At 43.0% G+C, this 18,315-nt stretch overlaps 1 protein-coding gene across 3 annotated transcripts in view; it reads right to left on the bottom strand.

Annotated features, from left to right (window-relative positions):
- Nucleotides 1-17,342, bottom strand: part of PDS5B (PDS5 cohesin associated factor B) — a 772,490-nt gene extending 755,148 nt beyond the window's left edge. For 2 of the 3 annotated variants that reach the window (XM_086935124.1, XM_086935126.1), the window contains exon 1: nt 16,870-17,016. The gene's annotated coding sequence lies outside the window, so the exon portion shown is untranslated. Of the gene's footprint in view, nt 1-16,869; nt 17,017-17,152 lie in introns of those variants that run through there. The other variant, XM_086935125.1, reaches the window with a different exon arrangement.
- Between the last annotated feature and the right edge of the window lie 973 nt (nt 17,343-18,315).

Genomic DNA, 18,315 nt, shown 5'->3' on the forward strand with positions numbered 1-18,315 from the left:
GGCCGCCGACGGGGCGGACCGATGGAAAGAATCCGCTACGGGTCACTGAAGGGACGGGTACAGGTGCAGGCCGTCCCACGTCGTCGGGAGAGAAAGCAGACCCTGAAGCGAGGGGGGGGGGGGGGGGGGGGGAACTCCTCCTTCCTCCGAGGCGCCGGGGCCACCAGGCCAGGGCCCACCGCCGGATCCTCCGGGCCCGCCGCAACCCCGCTAGAGACAAGACGGGGCAATCAGGATAAGTCGTAGGTCCCTTCCATCGACGGGCCGGGACCACTCTCAGTCGGGCACGGTCACGAGCCCTTGACTCCGGCTCCAGTGACTCCGCCCCGAGAGCGCGGGCCAAGTTGACTGAGACCCCGCCGGTCCCGTGGCGCCACCAGCGGAGGGATGAAAAATCGAGGCCCCGGTTCGCCACGCGGCAAGTAGGCCCAGAATGGACGGCCCTCGATGGTCGCGTCAGCGGGCGCCCGGAGCTCGATGAAGCACACCACCGGGATCCTCTGGACTCCAGGAAACTCCTGCACTAGCTGAGATGGGGGAAGAAGAGGTAGGGCCAGGATAAGTTAGCGGATAAAGAACGGGCTGGCAGGAGCTCTACAGAGCCGCGTCCGCCATCTTCGCCCTCGAAGCCACGCCCCGCCTGTTTGCAATTTTGACGTAGTTTTAATTTCCCGAATGTTTTTAATCTCTCTTTTACGACAATTGAATATGAATTCTAGGGCAAAATGATAGTCAATAATACTAATATTGGGTCCTGTGAGGTCACTAGAGGCACGCGACAAGGATGCCCCTTGTCGCCAATTTTATTCGCATTATTTATTGAACCTCTAGCGAACGCTATCAGGAATACCAAAGCTGACACTGCCCCAATATCAGGAATGACAAACATAAAATTATATGCGGATGATATTGCCCTTTTCATAGACTCTAAACCCTCAAGTCAACTGAAGATTTTAAAAATCTTCTCTGACTTTCAAAAGCTAGGGGGTTATAAAATGAATGTAAACAAAACGGAAATTATTCTACTTAACTGCACTATAGACACTTTAGCTCCAGAATTCAGGCGGATATACAATACGGATCCAAAGAGATATCTTGGAATATTTATATCGGATAGCCCTGATGACATCTTTTCACTTAATTTTTTACCTTTATTAAAAAAGGTGGGCTCACTTTTAGATCGTTGGAATTTACTACCCCTGTCTCTTATGGGGCGGGCATCGCTAATTCGAATGCCGGTGTTACCCCTTTTCAATTTCCTTTTTAGTGCAATTCCCTGCGCAATCCAGGCCTCTTATTTTAAAAAAATAGAAGCTTTGATCTCCTCTTTCTTATGGGCAAAAAAATCTCCCAGACTTGCACTGAGCACTTTATATTTATCATCTATACAAGGAGGGCTGTCCCTCCCAAATATCAAAGAATATTACTTCGCGTCTTTTGCACACTATAGTCACTGTTTTTTTTTTCTTAGATTCTCATGAGACAGATAATTTTTTTATGAATAGGATGTTGTTGGAATTGAAAATCTATGATCCGGTCAGAACCACGAAAGATCCAAAAAAAAGTACGATCTAAATCCCTGCAGTGGATTTTCAAGGTGACCATTTTAAGTAATAAGACGAATTTAATAAAACTTAGCTTGGGAGATGCTTGCTGTATGGACAAAAATATATTAACTCTTTGGAAGGAGAATGGTTTTGAGAAAATTGAAGACTTCCTGCTGGGAAATAGGTGGAAATCTTGGGATGAAATTTATAGCCAGTTAATCCACTGGCACTGAACGCTGAACAGGTCCTTTATTAGGATACATCCAAAACATAGAGAACTCAATATAGGAAATGTATTCAATAAAGAAAATATTTCCACTATCCTTAATAATAAAATACAAAAGAAAATGAGTATCTGGATTAAAATATTAAAAGAAAGTAAGGACCATGACTTCTACAGCAAGATTACTGAAAGATGGAAAAAAGAGGGAAGATATGACAATTAATCAACAGGTATGGGACAAAATAAATAAATTCAATAAAACCATCTTTCGAGGAGCAAATTTTAAACGTATGCAATTTTATAACAAATGGTTAATATATAGAACCGCGTCCTTTACATAATATTTTCCCCCAAGTAGCCGACAAATGCTTCCGATGTGAAGAAAAAGGCACTTGGAAACACATTGTCTGGGAGTGTCCAAAAATCCAGGTTTTATGGAAGGAAATAGAAAAATATCTTTCAATCGTTCTTAAAACTAATATTGTATTCGATGACCTAATTCCCCTCCTAGGTTGCTCTCCTATTCACACCCAACATGATGAGTCCCTTTTTATAGCTTCTTTAATAGCTAAATCCCTCATATTACAGTCCTGGAAAACAGATCTTGTTCCATCCTTCCAGGCATGGAAGGCAAAGTTACTTCGAATCCAGGGTAGGGAAAGAAAATATGCTCTTCGATCAGGGGCTCTCAGAAAATATGACAAATATTGGAGTGTGTTTGATCTTTAAATTTGTCCTGCTATTACTTAGCCAGATTTATACTTTTCCGAGAACATTTATTAGTCTATTATGACAGTCTTGACTCCGCACGCTGCACTTGATAACTTAGCTTTGGAATATTAACTGAGAAGACGCTCATTGTATTTAAATGCTACGTACTGTTTTAATTCTAACAACATTTTTTGAATATCAGTGACAGTCGATTGATTGTTTGCTCTTACACAACCCTGCACTTTATAATTTAAAGGTTAAAATGACAAATTGCATGAATGTTTTTTAGTATTCTCTTTCTCGTACTGTATTAATTGGATTTCAACTGTATCCTGTTTCCTATATTGTATTGTTATATTTGAACTCTCAATAAAAAATAAAAAAATAAAAAAAAGATTCCACACCCACACCTTAGCAATCTCTGCTAACCTACAACTCACGCAATTAAATTATATACAATGTACTACACCCCAGAAAAACTATGGAAAATGGACACCAGTACACTCCCTACAGGTACACATTGTCAAAACATAAATGGTACATGGATACGTCATATAGAAATTCACCCTCATCCAACGCTAATGCTAACAAATTCAAAATTCTCTGACCAAAGTGATCGGAAGACTGATTGAACCCTTACCCAAACAGGCTATTAAGGGATTATGGAAGATACGGGGGCCCACAATGTAGGTGCGCATTCACTGGCATAGTATTCCAAATTGCAAAAGGGAATATAGATCGTAAACATCAAGAGACCCACACTCACTACAAGAATGGAAAAGGACTATATACCATTGCGTCCTCATAGAGGTGCACAAGAGAGGGGCTACGCACTTAAGCACAAAAAGGTTTGGGAAGCATGATGGGGAAAAGTCTTTAATTTCAGCTGCACTATCTTGAAAGTCCTTACTTCCAACATCCATAAATCTGCATTGAATCGCTCCCTACCACCCTTCCCATCAACCAAGCTGGGCAAATATACAGCTTGGCCCAACCATGCACAGCCTGCCACCCATGGTCACTTGGTTATAGCAGTAATGTCTACACTTGTGCATGCTATAGTATCATTTGCAGTGTTATTGTATTTGTTATTCTGCAGCACTGCTTTCAAAAGCAATAAAACATTTTGCAAATAAAAAAATATCTGTATATGGCAGGGCTGAACGGTGCAGGGCTGCAGAGACTTCTGCCCTCTTTACAGCTCCTACTGTTCATGTCCGACAGGTACTGCTTTGCTCTTGTACACAATAGTAATCGTAAAATATGGACCACATAAGCTGTTGAAAACAGGAAGACTCACCAGAGAGCCATGACTGGAGAGGGGATTCACCAGTATCACTTTAGAGGCTTTACTTTTTTCAATAAAAACATTCCACCCCATGAGGGTAGACTTTCATATTAGCCGTATAGCCCGCCAAAGGAGGATACCCAGCCATTAATGTTCCATACCCTCGTTAGAGGCCCTCGGTCCAATAATAGTGGAAAGAGCATTTACGGCCTGTTCTGCCCACTGCAGCGGGCTATAAATCCTTAGTCAAAGTTTCAGGGCATGAGAAGGCTCGACATACCTATTCATAGGAATGTGGGAATGGACGCTCCTGTTTTATGCATGTGGAACAGGACCACACATTTTTGCGGCACAGCTTCTCCGAGTTATTTCCCACTTGCTCTTTGTTATGATGGACCATATTAACAACATTCCAATACAATGCGCAACTGCGTTGGGTATAGTGTCTAACTAAATATCTGAATTAACTACCTCTAAGATTCTAATCCGTTCGGGACTAATGATATTTATTTGTTTGCATGAATACTGCAATACGATATGCTATTTACTCATCTTGCGTTCGTGTTATTATAACTTGAACGATTCACTAATGGTCTCTATGCTGAGCTGTAGTACAAACTTTCTGCCTTAGTGGTTGCCATGCACCATGCAAAGCCACGAGTTACCAAGCAACCCACCCAGCAACTGGTTCCAATTCCAATTCAACCATCATGCCTTACTCCTTGTTTCACGGGAAACCATTTCTGTATGCTATGTATTTCCCCAGAACAAAGCAATGAAGAAAGAAATAAATAGCTGTTATGTACACAACATCCGGGGGAATGGTTAAGAATAGTAAAGGGTCCGTTTGGTGGGTAGCAGAAGTGTATCTGTGAACAGGTAGCAATTATCAATAAATCAAACAAATAACAGCATAAGGTTGTATTACACCATGTAAATAATAAGCTCTAAACACTTAACAATATATCCAAAAGGGGACAGGTTACGTTTAGCAAAATCAGCAGCTTATGGTGTAGGAGTTTGTTAAATCAGTAGTATTGGACAGAATCTCTGGCCCAGACCAGACTCCTCAGGCCTCTGAGGGTCTAAGAGAGCTCACCCTTTGCCCGGGCTTAGCCTGGCGCTCCCGCGACGCGGGTAATTGCGCCGATTTTTAAGCGCCTCCTGGCGCCTTGTCCCGGAATGCGGCTTCCGGCCGCAAGGTCTGTTGGTGCTTGTGGTCCTCAGCCCAGAGTCTCACCCCCGCTCGGCGGCCGCACTAGTGATGGAAAGGGCGGCGGCGGGGGGTGAGCAACAGCGCCAACACAAAGAAACAGGTCCGCGGGAAAATTGCTTTCACGGCAGGTACAGGTCACAGGGTCCTCCTAAAGGCAAAGCAACTGGTTCCTATATCAACTCTCCCAGTAAAGGGCTATCAATCCATCCCAACAAGGCAAACACACAACACAGGCACACAACACAACTATATAACCTAGTCCCAGGTAGTAAGGAGAGGGAAAACTGTCCACATGCCAAGGTTAATTGACATCCTCTGCGATAAGTCCCTGCCATACGAGGTGCAAAAAAATGTGGGGCTTAACAGATCCGAGGTAAAAGGTGGCAATTTTGGAAGTGTGTGATATGTTATATGAGCTTGTATAGCGCGCAGCTGCCCCAGCCAAGGGGCGTCCCGGCACTTACTGTTCTGCTACCTTGGCTGGCCAAGGGAGGAGGGATATTGGTCTAAAGTTTTCGGGTTTATTGGGGTCAAGTGTAGGCTTCTTGATAATAGGTGATATCCGGGCCTGTTTCCATTTGGAGGGGATTATACCAGTGGAGAAGGATTTGTTAATGATCCCTCGCAGAGGGCCTAGAACGATTTCATCTGCTTCTCTAAAGGTTTCAGGTTTGAGAGGGTCTGCTGGTGAGCCGGACTTGATTTTATTGCAGATTTTAGAAAAGTCTTCTTGGCTGAGGGCCGGAATGTTAGCGAGGTTGGGTTTATTAGGATCATCAGAAGGGGTGAGTTCTGGGGTAGGGGGAAAGGTGCTGTAGATTTTTCGGATTTTTTCTAAGAAATAAGAGGCCAGGTTGTCGCATAGCGTAGGTGAGGAGTTTAGGTTAGCCATTGTTTTTTGGTGCTCAGTTCTTTAAGAATTTTAAAGATGGTTTTTGATGCGTTATTGCTATTTTTGATCTCCGTGGCGTAGTAGGTTGCCCTGGTCTTGCATATACTACGATGGTAGATTTTTGGGGATTTTGTATAAAGGATCTTGAGGGAGGGATCATAGTCTTTTCTCCAGCATCTTTCAGCTTTTTTGTATTCCTTTTTTAGTGCTGCCAGTTCTTTGTTATACCAGGGACTGGATTCATGGGTACGTGCTTTGATCCATTTAGTAGGGATTAAGGTATCCAGGGCTTGGCTGATCCAATTGCAGAATTGGTCGTATCCATGATCAGGGTTATCACTAGGTTGAGGAGGGCACGTAGTGAGGAGACCGTGGAAGTCCTCCAGACGGAGCTTCCTCCAGGGTCTTTTCCGGACCTGCTGGGACGGTACATTGAGCCGGATGTTTTTACAGGGAATTGACACGGATACTAGATAATGATCAGTCCAGGTCATAGGGATGGGCATTTCGACCAGTGCATTGGTGATGTTAGAAAAGATGGGGTCCAAGAGGTGACTACCTGAATGAGTGTGGCCCTTTATGAGTTGGTCTAGTTGTAGCGCTCCAAAGTCCGCTAGTAGAGTGTTAATTTTAGAGTCTCCCGTCTGATCAAAATGGATGTTCAGACCTCCAATAATGGTGAAGTTGGCGGTATCAGTAATCTGGGAGCATAGGTTCTCAAGGAGTGAGGCGATGAATTTACCATCATTTCCTGGGGGCCTATAAATCAGGAAACCTACCAGGCTGAGCTGGGGATTGATTTTAATGTTGTAGCGAGTACACTCGCTATCTGAGATGTCAGCTTTAGTTAGCGGCACGTAATATTAGCTCTGGTCATCACGGCGATACCACAGCCTCTGGAGTTTCTATTGAGAGTGTGAGTAGTATATCCTGTAGGGGTTGCCAGGTTTAGTACAGAGTCCATATCATCATGGAGCCACTTCTCAGTAAGAAATAGTATGTCCAGGGCATGGTTAGTGACCAAGTCGGAGATTTCAGCGTGGTGTTTGGGCATGGATCGGACATTCAAATGGCCGATTTTGATTGTTGAGCATTCAGCTCTGACGTAGGTGGTTTGCCGGTGGGGAATCGGAAGGGAGAACCCACATGAGCATATTTGGGGAGAGTCTATAAGAAAAGGGGTTGAGGATAGCGCATCCTTGCCTGAGGTGTCGTAAATTAAGTAGCTCAGTTCTAGAATATGTAGGCTTACCACATTGGCGAGAGGCATGGTGTCTGGCGTCTGGCGCTGCCTCGGCGCTGACGAGCGCAGACGAGCTTGCCTTAAGCGCGCCTTTGGTGTTTCCATTCTTTTAAATACTAATATTACTTGCCTAAGCTTGTGTTATTCTAGAGGCTAGAAGTAGATTAGAGAACACATTCCCGTGATCATACCTTTCTATTGTGTGTACTGTTATGGGAGGTCCGAAAAGTGCAGGGTGCTCGGGTATTTTTTCTAGTCGGACATTCAGCCCGCTCGTACTCAAAATGTGTTTTTTTAAGTACCAGCAGTTAACCATGTTCTTGATTAAATATTGGTCACAAATGGATCAACCAGCTAAAATAATAAGACGAAGCAAATACAATCAGAAAAAAAAAATTGTACTGTACAATAGAAAGTAAACTCCCTTAAAATACGAATGTATCTGCAGAGCAGCAGTGGGAATCCATCTGCGGGGGAGGGGTCAGTGGGTCAAGAGAATAAACGGTGAATATGTTCTCTATGTAAAATACGAGTGCGAAATGTGTTTCCAACATTCAGGTACAAACAAAAGAATTCAAAATCATGTTCTGGGAAAAAGCACTGACTCCGTATGGCGGTTGTACATCACAAATAGATAAAGCAAGTCCAACATTTTGACAATTTAGAATAGATCATACATTTATCTCCTAGGTAGAACAATGCTGCCCTCTGCTGTCTCTCTACAGACTCTCAGTTGAAGACATCAGTTTTCTGAACCGCACTTAGCGGCAGTTGCTGCTGTAGAAAGAAAATGGGTTGAAAACTATTTAGCGTTAGGGAACGTAGGCCCTCTTACCTAGCTCATGAATTCAGAAAGGGTACCTGCCTAAAACACTGCCCACTCAATAAAATCAAAGATATCAAATGACGATCTATTCCAACTGACAAACACCAACTCAACAAACTTTAATTAGGGGCCTGGAACAACTATCTCCCAGAACATATTTTTGGAGTGGAGTACAATATGTTTTCATGTTAATTTTGCTGACTGGACAAATAGGCTCAGAACCCTGCAGCAAATGCCCTTCGGCTGCCAATTTACAGTACCGCAATATGGATTTGTGAAAGAGAACTATCTGCCGCTAAGGTAAGGTTTCTATCTAGTGGTTAATTTGAGTCAGTGGTTGCAGGTGGGGCACACAGGTACTCTTTTTATGGGTACCGCAAATTTTCTTTTCACCACGAACAAGAGAGAAAGGCAGAAAATGGTGGAAAGAAAGGATGAGAATAAATGAACAGAGACATGTTGAGAAATCAGAGGAAAAAGAACCTGCAAGGCTGATCTAAAGGGGCAAGGTGTACAGGGTGGTGCATGAAAGAGGGACATGTTGGAATCAAGACTAAACAGCAATGGTATTTGGCAACTCCAACATTAGGCAGGCTGACAGTAGGCTTTAGAGAAGAAAACAAAGGTTTAGTGACCAGCACATTTAGCACTGTCGGATTCCATATGTACAAGTTGTTCAAAGCATGTATATACAATTCATAAATGCAAAGCCTTTACTATTAGGGGGAGCATTCTAAGGCAACACTGAGCTGAGCTTTTATTACTAATAGTGATTCTAGAAAACAAATGTGTGCATATATTTGCACACATATACTTGGAATTGAACATAATCTGTGCTATTTATAATGCTACCAGAATGGTCTCTGATTATATAAGAGATAAAGTACAGCCTGCCATACCTTATAAGGATACTGCAAGTCACAGGAGTAGTTCCGTAACCATTTAGAGAATGAGGCCAAGGGCAGAGTTCCTTTATAAATGTATGGAACTCCGAAGTGACTTGCAATATCCTTATCATGTGCACCATGGGATACTTTATTCATGGTGCACATGATAAGGATTCATTCCTCAAAGGTTTCTTCCCTTTTCTGATTTGCCTTTTCTCCATACCCTTGTATCCCTCCCACCCTCCTTTGGTGCTGTGACTGCGTCCGCCCTCCGACCCCACTTAATGGAACTCTGCTATTCTGGTTTTTTTTTTGGGTCTTGACCTGAGAAAATCTACTATGTGTGTCTATATATGTATATAGAGATAACTCTAATCACTAGTATATGCAGTAGACCTTTGTACTCTCTACCATTCCTATGTGACTCTTAGAGTATATCCATTTGTATCTCTTCCTTGAGTGACTTTACATCTTGTACATTTGCAATTTTTCTGTTAGGATTACATGCGTTACATAAAAGATACAAAGTTCTTATGTTTTGCAACTGGTTCTTTTGTAAAGCGCTCTGACACTTTCGGGTAAAGTTTGCGCTACATAAAATTGCATTAAATAAATAAAATAAATAAACTTAAAACCTTGGTGAGTAGCTCTGTCATATGAAAGAGCGAGCATTTTTGCAAACATGAAGAACAATAAAACCTCAGCAAAATTAAACACAATAAGAACCAGTTAGATATTAGTTGCAAACAGATAATAGAAACTGTTCAATATGTCAATATATATATATTTTTTTAAGCCTTAGTAGCTCAGAACGTGCAAAAACAAGCAAAAAGATTCTAGATTTTCACTATCAAAGTAGTGCAGAAAATAAACTTCTTCTCTCTGCTTGTCATGGTAAGCTATTAAAATAGAGCAGGCTATAGAAAAGCAATGTTTTATTTACTGCTTCAAACAGTTGCTTCAATTATACTCTGTGACCTGACCCACACCTTTCATCTTGGTTGCTGGTCTGGCAGCAGGCATTGTGATGTCAGAACTCGAACGAAATAACCTTATAATAGTCTAATTTGAACATCTTTTCTTTCTAATCAGTGACTTGGTGTATCACAAATTGCCAATTATAAATAAATGTATGACTGCTGCTTATACAGGTAATATAGAACAGGGGTGTTATGAGGGAAGGTATGGAATAGACTAAGAATGTCTTTGCTTTAACATTGTACAGAGAATCATAGAATGTTTTGAGGTAGGATGGAATGTACGATGATGAGGTGGAACCTTAGAGGAATGTACATCGTGCTTGCAGCTCCTTACCGTGCTGGGCCAAATGATAATAAACCAATTGTGCTGTTGGGGGTTCAGAACGGGATGCTTCATGTTCAAGGACAGGGAGGCTGAATGTAAGTTGCATGTCTCCAGGGCTGGACCCTGAGTGCTTTGATGGTGGGATCAGGGTGAGGTAGGTATAATCCTTGATCCTAACAGCCCTGAGCCTGTCTCCATGGTCCACGAAGAAATCCACAATGGTAAAATGTATGAAGCAAACATCATAAGTGCATTTCCCTGAGTAGTTTCAGGTTCCACCAGGGAGCTGAAAGGGTTCTAACATAGACAGTGTTGAAGGACAATGTGATGCCTGGGGGTTGTACTTATCAAGGTGCATGCAATCAATGGTACTACGAGCAGGTTAGTTGTGGCAGCCGTCATCCTCTGATGAAGGAGCCTGTGGGCTCTGAAACGTGCAAGGATATTGCCATAAGACTGAGCTGAAACGCCGGTCTTGAAAATAAACAGCCTTGAAAGCCATTAGCTGTTAGAGGTGTTCTTGCGATATATATATATATAGCTTTTGTCATTTCACAGCTCGGCATGGACAGCACTGTGCTAGTCCTATTAATAAAGACTTTGCTGTAGAAATGGCAAAAGACTTTGTCCCTTTCTATCTCGACGTAGATGGCACTGTGCTAATCCAATGCTTAAAGACTGATAGAAAAGCAGACATTTGAGGTGAGCAGATCTAGAGTGTTACTGCTGTTGAGAGTGCTTTATATAGGAGCTGCTTTCCACCTAAACTTGAGAACTACCCAGAGTTCCCTGCTTCTTTTTTGCAATATATGTATATATCTATCTATACTACTATTATAAAGAGAGAACTGTGTCCTTTGAGCCAGGTAAACTCGAAAAGTACACCACCAATCCAAACACCCAACACATCTTTGAAAACGTCAGGGCAAGCAGAAGGACATAGGCTATATAAAACCAAAATATATATGTTAGACGGGAAACGTAATTTTTAAGGGAAAGTAGTCCCTTAGAAGTAATGCCAGCTAACGACGTGCGTGCTGACATCACGGGGGAGCGCGGAAGTCGGAAGCAACACTCTGCGAGGAGCGGACAGGAGAAAGGAAGAGACACCCTCCAAGGTCCGGAGCGATTAGAGGAGCGTCGACATGCCCAGGGGAGCGCAGAGTAAGAGCGGACAGGAGAGAACAGAGTAAGAGCGGACAGGAGAGTCGGCAGAAGCGGCCAGGACCAAGAAAACGAGCGCGGAGAAACAGCGGAAGCGATACCCCCCAAGGTCCGGAGCGAGTAGAGGAGCGTTGACATGCCCTGGGGAGCGCAGAGTAAGAGTGGACAGGAGAGTCGGCAGAAGCGGACAGGACCAAGAAAAAACGAGCGCGGAGAACCACCGGACACGAGCGTGGGCAGAAGCGGCCAGGACCAACAAAACGGGAGCAAGGAAACACTGTACGTACGCTCTGCTGCTCCCGGCCGCTCTGCTGCGCCTCTCCTGCTGCGATGCTGCCCCCAGCCCCCTTCTGCCCCGGGCAACGCTGGGGCGGGCTGCTAGTTTTTTTTATATATTTTTTTAATAAAAAATATTGGGGATGGAGATGAAAGACCAACAAAATTGTGTGGACTCTAGAGTCAGTTAAACGAGAATCTAAACAAATCAGAGAAACACATTAAGGAATTTTATGATCACAAGCATGGAATAAGCAAGTCAACATACACACAGGTTATTTGGTAAGAGTCAAAAGGACAGGTATAACGAGGAAAAATGAAGGGAAATTCTACCACCCTTTGAATGTAGTGAACGTGATGTGCAATTCTGTACCATCATCCAGAAAAGTTGACATGTGAGGAGCAAGCAAAGACGAAACAAGGAGTAGGTTTGGAAGGAAAATTGTCAAACCATCTAATCTTAGAGATACTTGTACTCAAGTCAGCTTTGTATGAATAATGAGGCAAGACGTCAGAGGAGCATACATCGGTGTACTTACAGCTCCTCACTGTTCTGGGGCAAATGATAATAGGCAATGATAATAGACTACACTCCATTGAAACTCGAGTGTGGCATATTTACTACAATAGGTATGAAACCAAGATCAATGTTTGCTTTCAAAATTAACCACACACAGCTGTGGTGCAACACTAAATACCATTTCTCTGAGGCATCATTTAGTAAAACATTTGATGTATGCCAAGATTTTTTTTTAATTTATGGGGAAAACAGTGTAAAACAATATTAGGGCAACATGAAAATAAACAAGTATTGGTAAAGTCAATAGGCCTGGCGTTGGCTGCCAGCCAGCCATTTAGCTCTGTCAATGTCCATTTTGTATTGTCATGGTTTTTACAAAACCTTAATGTTTGGAAAGCTGCAGGAACCATCTGCAATTAAAAATGGTTAAAGGAGGAAAAAATACCCAATTGAAGGAACCAATTTTAAGTGTGGATATGCCTACTGCGAATGGGAAGAATGCTGTCACTCAAATTGAAGCTCTCCAGTGGCTGAAGTTTGCTCACCCAGTGCCCCATGCTCCATGCTGTGGTACGCAGAAGTAAACCTGAATGACAGTAACAAATGGATGAAGCATGTTGGCTTAGTAGAAACATCTGGTGTATTCTTGGGCGAGGGAATATCCTAGAAATCATCAGCCGTGAACAAGGAAATATTTTCAAGTGACTCAAATACATCTACTTAAAGATATTTTAAACATTGACAAAAAGGTCACAATAAACAGGACAAAAGTGTGGCACAGGGATGTGGAATTCCTATAGCCAGACTCCCAAAACGTATTGCTTGGGGTCAAGGGCAACACGTTTTGATGTGTATTTTGACAAGTAGGCCCAAACCCCTGCAGCACAAACCCTTTGGCTGCCAGTTTGCAGTACCACACTATGGATCAGAGAAGGGCACTGTCTGCAGTTCAAGTAATATTTTTGCCCATATGTTAATGCTGTTAAAACATGTATTTATGGTTAATTAATTGAAAGACATTATTATTAGGGTGAGCGCTCTAAGTAAATGTTGTAAGCTCCGACTGCACTACTGACAGTGGTTCCAGTATAAAAATGTGTACACACGTTTTCAAAGTTTAGCAAAATGAGCCTATGTATAATGCTCCCAGAATGCCCTCTGGTTGATGCAAATATTTGCAGAAGCTTGAAAGCAAGGTTGATGATTCTTTGCTTTCAAAATAAAATGTTCATTATAAAAATGAAAGCAGAAAAAACATTTTGCTAAACCACTGTAAAATTTCAGATACCATTTCTTTGCAGCATCATTTAGTAACGTATTGATTCTTGCTAGTATTTCCCAAAAATATTCATAATGGAAAATCAGTGGAACCAGTTTCAATAAGATTATGGGAAACAAAATAAACAAGCTTTAGCAAAGCCGGTAGGTATGAAACTGGTGGTCAGCGTTTTAGTTCTGTCAGTGTGTGACGCCATGGTTGTGTAAAACCTTATTAGTGTGGGAGCTGCCGGGTCCTCACCATTATGCAAAACATTGACAAAAGCAAAAATAGTTTTTGGGTCTCAAAAAGCACACATTGCTACAGTAGTTACTGGCACTGAACAAAACTACTTTGTGTGCAGATATGCTCCTTGTGAAAGAGCAGAATGCTGTCACTCACAGTGAAGCCAACCGATACAGATTTTTAATAAACATGAAATGCCACAGTCAACGCCAGACCAAATTAGGGCCCAATTAATAAAGAAAATCTCAAAAGTGCACCCATGGTATATGTCCTTGCATTAAGTGCAGCGATACCGCTTTTGTGAATTCACAAGAAATAGAATTCATAGAAAATATTTTTGAACCGCATTTTAGCACGAGAAATGTGCATGTGTAGATCTGCTCATGCAAAAATCTTAGTGTTTGCGAGTTCACTCTCCCTCCAACCACTTTTTTCCCAACTCTGGAAGAAGGTTTACGTCTGCCAATGTCAGGAGTAAATTTCCAACATTTCTCAGTATGGGACAATATTAGAGAAGAGTTGTTGAAAACCCTTAAAACAGGCAAGTTAGTAGGTTTACACAGACTTCAAATAGCATTCTAACCCAGGAACTAATGCTTACCACTACCTTCAGCCCCAGGATGTATATCTGTGAAAACTTAGCAACACAAGGGGATTGCAAGTATTCAAACACGACTATGGTATGAGCCCCGACATAATCAGAGAGGCTATATCAGAGCTCTTATATAACGAAACTGCTGCCATAATGCATCGCTGCACTACATGGTACCAAAGGGGAAAGTGGATTTTGTTACAGGACAAGTAGATGTATAAAGCAACCTGCCCAATGGGCAAGTAGATCTTTTTTTTAATTCCACAACACTACTGCCAAGCTCATAAAATGAACGGAAATCCATTTATAAAGTGCGAGCGGCTGCTCCTAAGGGAGCATCCCGACACTAAGCCAACGAAGATATCTGCCATTTAACTACAACTTTCTAAAGAGAAAGGTCCGTTATAAAAGCTGGTTCAAGTTTTTTCACCCTTCATTGGTTTAGCAAGGCATTCCCTAACCTGACTTGCCATACGGAAAAAGATATACCACCTAGTCTGGCTTTGCGAACCCTAGGAACGCATAACAGGTGTTGGATGGCTGACAGACATACCCTATTCGAAACACTTTATCCTGAAGGCAGAGTGTGTCTTTTTTATCTAGAGCTTTATAAGGGATCATTAAGGCTTTGAATTTGACTCATTGCCTAATAAGTCGTTGCAAAGCCCTCAGGTCATCACTGATGAACTGCTTTTTGAGGACATTCAGGATTACATGTGCTGCAGCATTTTGCACCAGGTGAAATTTATTTAACAATTCGTCTGGGGCACCCCAAATACAGTACATTAGTATAATAAAGTCTAGCTGCAATGAGGGCATGGACAAAATCTTTTCGTGTTTGCATGGGCAGGAAAATGATAGTCTTTGGGAACAAGACAGAACAGCCAGACAACTTTTAAAAGGACAGCATTATAACAAAACTACTATGAATATATGGAATTGTGAATTAAAGCCAAAAGAATTGTGAGGCAAGCAAAACACTTGCACACAAACACAGAAATAAGATTTAATACCATTGCAAGTAATATAGGATTAAAACCACACCAGATATTTATAGGCATTTATGTAGAAGAACCTAGATTTTACTTGTACAGACCACTTGCATGAAATAACTAACTGTCAATAGTTTCGCTCAAAAGGCCGGGCTGATTTAGAGACCTAAAATAAGCATGCTATTAGATATCAAATAAATATGAGTTAACAGAAAACTGGACCCTTTATCAAAAACTCTTCTTCTGGCGAAACACATTCGGGAAGCGAGAATTCCTCTCTAAATTAACAAGAATATTACACTGGGAAATACTGGTAAACTCTGATTTCTCTAAAGAGAAACCAAAGGTGTTTATTAACGGCGATCAAGCACGTAACTATCAGCAAAGTCCATGTTTTAAGAGCTAAAGTTCACTAAGTATAGTGTCACCAATTATGTATTATGTCCACGGTTTGACTTGACAACTGTTTTGTCCTCTGGACTGGTTAGAAATGCCTACAGTCAATAGCGGCCACCCCAATCCTGCATACTAGCCATGCAAGGCCAAGCACCCACTTAGATCTTTCTCACGATACACTAGTCTCAGACAAAGCAACACATGACAGCAAAGCACCAGTCCTCATATGTATCCACCTCCCAATACATGTCCAATATCAGGAATAATGCTTTACAGGAAAATGTGGAACACAATGACTGACCCATAAACACAACCCAAAACAACACGTCCCCGTACCCCATAAAATTGCTACACACCATACATTAACGAACACTGAACCCGAAGTTCTACTGGCCGGCAGTACCTGTACATACCTTAACTTACAAATAAAGCAACAATGCTAAATGGTTGTGCCATTTTTAATGCTTTTATATTGCAATTTTGGGATCCGCTCCAGTCGTCTTTATACAGTCTTTATACCCAGTACATCGCCTTGGAACTCAGTTAAAGCGTTGCGAGGCCTCTGGGTGGTTTATGCGCTATACAAATATAATTTTTCATTTCATTTCATACATTCCAAGTATCCTCTATAAAGCACTTCCTTATTAATTGCTGGAAAACTCATCACACCAGTTGTGGCACAGCAGAACCCCTTGAGCTATGAATTAAAAGGTATATAAAGCTCCTGCCTACAGTAGCACTTATGCAGCAATGCCCATCCGATGTGTGAGAATGCAACGTAGCGTGTCAGTCCTGTGCACACACATCATGTGAGGAAGCACAGGTATTGAGACAGCGCTCATTTGCATAAAGCATGCCATTAGGCTTTTGCATTACCCCTTAAGTGAAAGCAATACCAGTATTACGGCCTTGCAAAAGGAATACCAACTTGCAGCAGGTGCATGTCCTACAAATCCCAAAACGGCTGGTTAAACAGAAGTAAGAACCTATTTAGAGCACCAATCATCAAGCCCTCTGTCATCGCAGTCAACTCCTAGCCCTGCCACGGCCCGCTTGCGGGCAGAGACGGTCTGATGTGGGTGCCTTGGCTCAGTAAGTTCTACCGGGCTATTGAACGCACAGCAGCCGACCCATAAGCACTGGCAGCGGCACCATCACGCTCGATCGCATGCACGCTGAGCAGAAGCGGAATAATTGGAGCCTGCGGCGGCCAATCCACACGCCACGGAAGGTGTGGAGCAATGGGGCAGCCCATCGCTGCAGGTGACAGGCGCGTGCTACACTCACCGTACTCACAGCGACACCCGGAGGAGGCGCGTGCCCGGGGCGTGGGTTGGAGAAGCAATGGAGCCACCCTGCAGACGGGAGACGCTTAGATCGGCCTGAGCCCTGCGTACACAACGGGCACTCTGCAGCGCTCAGCAGCGGCGGGAGGGGTACCACAGGAGGTGACGTTTGTCAGACAACTGTACAGGCCGGGTGGCTTACGGTGGTACATCTAACTGCATATTTCTGCTGAGGGGGCGGAGTTAAATCTGACATCGACCGCAGTGGAGTACATTATACTCACCAGCTCAGAGTCTGCTCGCCTGGAGGTGTCTTCAAACCACCCCAGACATAAGCGCCAGTAAACTGGAACACAGATAGAAGCAGTCACCTCGCAAAATACGAGAACATCTTCATTGATGTTGTCACTGCAGACCGCCCACTGACAGAAGGCGGGAAGGTACAGCAGCAAACCAGGATCACGGCCAGGCTCCTGGGACCCAGAGCCAATGAATAAAGAGCAAGCATTTCTGCAGCCAATCGTAGGGGAAAGTGTCCGAAACCGCAGCGAATGATCAAAAAATACAAAGATCTTGCAGCCAATCCTGGGCCAAGAATTACTCCAACCAATCCAAGGACACCATAATCCCAAACACTAGGGTTTGCTGTTCTGGCTGCAACCTTTAGGTATTTATTAATGTATGCAATGCGACTTTATACAGCGTGTATGATATCCGATCAATGCGCCAGACAGCTTGACGTAGAAACGAATCACATTTACAAGTGTTAAAAGGTTGCACGCGTGTTGCGCTTTGGAATTTGAAACAAGCAAGTACAAAGTTACACAAGGTGCATACGGGTACAGGTAAACAAAACACATACAAAAACCCAGCCCTCATCGCCGTACTAATGGAACAAAACATGTCCATCAAAGGAACAAGATCAGACTACGGATTTCGGTTTCACATAGGATATTCTGGACCGGTGGCAATACTGTCGCTGTAGAAGAAGCGCCTGTGGCGCGGTGGTAAACCGAGTGGCTCTTGGTAAGGCTTGTTTTGGTGCTGGCAGAGTCTGTTCAGACGGAGTCAGCCCAACTGCGTTAAGAGGCTATTCAGTACCACTGGCGCCTTTCTCGCTGTTCAGCCGAGTCTTTTTGCTTATTCCTGGGAGTGCTGGCGTTTTCTAATTAGGTATCCTCTCCTCTAGGGCGGTCTTCATAAATGCACCTGTACTTAATGGACGCATAGGTAGCCACAGCGCATCTCAAAGTTCCCCTGTCTCGGAGTAATCCACATGTGTGGATTACTCCGAGACAGACTAGAGATCTGATAAGGACAAATCCCAAATATAATGCAGTAACTTGGAATGTTCTAATGTAAAGTACCATCCCATGGGCATTAATCCACACAGCAGCAATAATGTACAGCAACATCGTCATTTTAGCTACCCACTTCTCAACCAGCA

This window comes from Lissotriton vulgaris, chromosome 8 (genome assembly GCF_964263255.1).
Source record: "Lissotriton vulgaris chromosome 8, aLisVul1.2, whole genome shotgun sequence".
Classification (NCBI taxonomy): Eukaryota; Metazoa; Chordata; class Amphibia; order Caudata; family Salamandridae; genus Lissotriton; species Lissotriton vulgaris.